The sequence below is a fragment of the Crocuta crocuta genome, unplaced genomic scaffold (genome assembly GCF_008692635.1).
Source record: "Crocuta crocuta isolate KB4526 unplaced genomic scaffold, BGI_CrCroc_1.0 scaffold110, whole genome shotgun sequence".
In the NCBI taxonomy this organism is placed as follows: domain Eukaryota; kingdom Metazoa; phylum Chordata; class Mammalia; order Carnivora; family Hyaenidae; genus Crocuta; species Crocuta crocuta.
This window is the reverse complement of record NW_027527386.1, coordinates 556,183-557,163: the sequence shown is the minus strand read 5'-3', so window position 1 is coordinate 557,163 and position 981 is coordinate 556,183.

Below are 981 nucleotides of genomic sequence, written 5' to 3'. Positions count from 1 at the left end.
ACCCCTTTTCTGGGCCGTGGCACCAGAAGGGCGGGCTGATCGGGGAGCACCACCCACAGGGGCAGGTTCCTAAGGACTTGGGACGAGGCCGTGGGGGGCTGCGGGCTCCAGCGTGGTGCTGCCCTCCAGGGCCGTGGGCCCTTCCTGAATCCGTCTCGGCATCCAGATGCCCACCCGAACGGCACACTACGGCCTTCCAGCAGGCCTGGAGGGTCACCCTGGGGCCGGACAGCTCAGAGGCCCACGGTTCACTCTGCCACCTCCTGTCCTCCTCGGGAGGCCAGGGGCCGCACCGGGCTCTGGAACGGGCGCCATTTCCTTTCGCAGGCCAGGTCCCCACCTGGGGGGGACACGGACAGCAGAGGTCCCGGCCAGGTGCGCATCAAGGCCGGGCGACTCCCGGGAGGCGCAGCCGTGGTTTGCTGCGGTGGCAGGGCTGCGTCCATGGAAACCTGTCCCCAGGGACCCTCCCGGGTGCCTTGCTCCCCACGTTCCCAAAGGGCAGATGGGCTGGAGAAGACTCTCTACCGGGGCTCGACCCGCAACTGTCCTTTCCACAAGGCAACACAGGGGCGGCCTGCGGGCCAGTCCTTGCTCCTCTCCAACCTGTTCCCTCTCCAAACACAACTGCGGCCAGCANGCCTTCAGAAAACTATTTTTTCTTATAATTCTTTTTCTTAAAAAAAAAAAAGAAACAAAGAAAGAAAAAACACAACACAAAGCTTGTAATTTCCAATCACCATTATCAGGCTTTTACAACATCTATGAAGAACAAACAAACATCTGCTTCAAAACTCTACAGGGGGAGAGAGGAGAGAAAGACGGCACCCAGCAGACATGGGGAGGTTTTGTTATCATTTATTTGTGAAGTTAAAAACAAGCGATAAAAAGTAAAAATCGCCGTACAATTTTTTTTTTCTCAATTTGTTTTCAGTTTCAATGTCCTCTTGAACAGTTGAAACACAAGACCAGTCCTGGGAG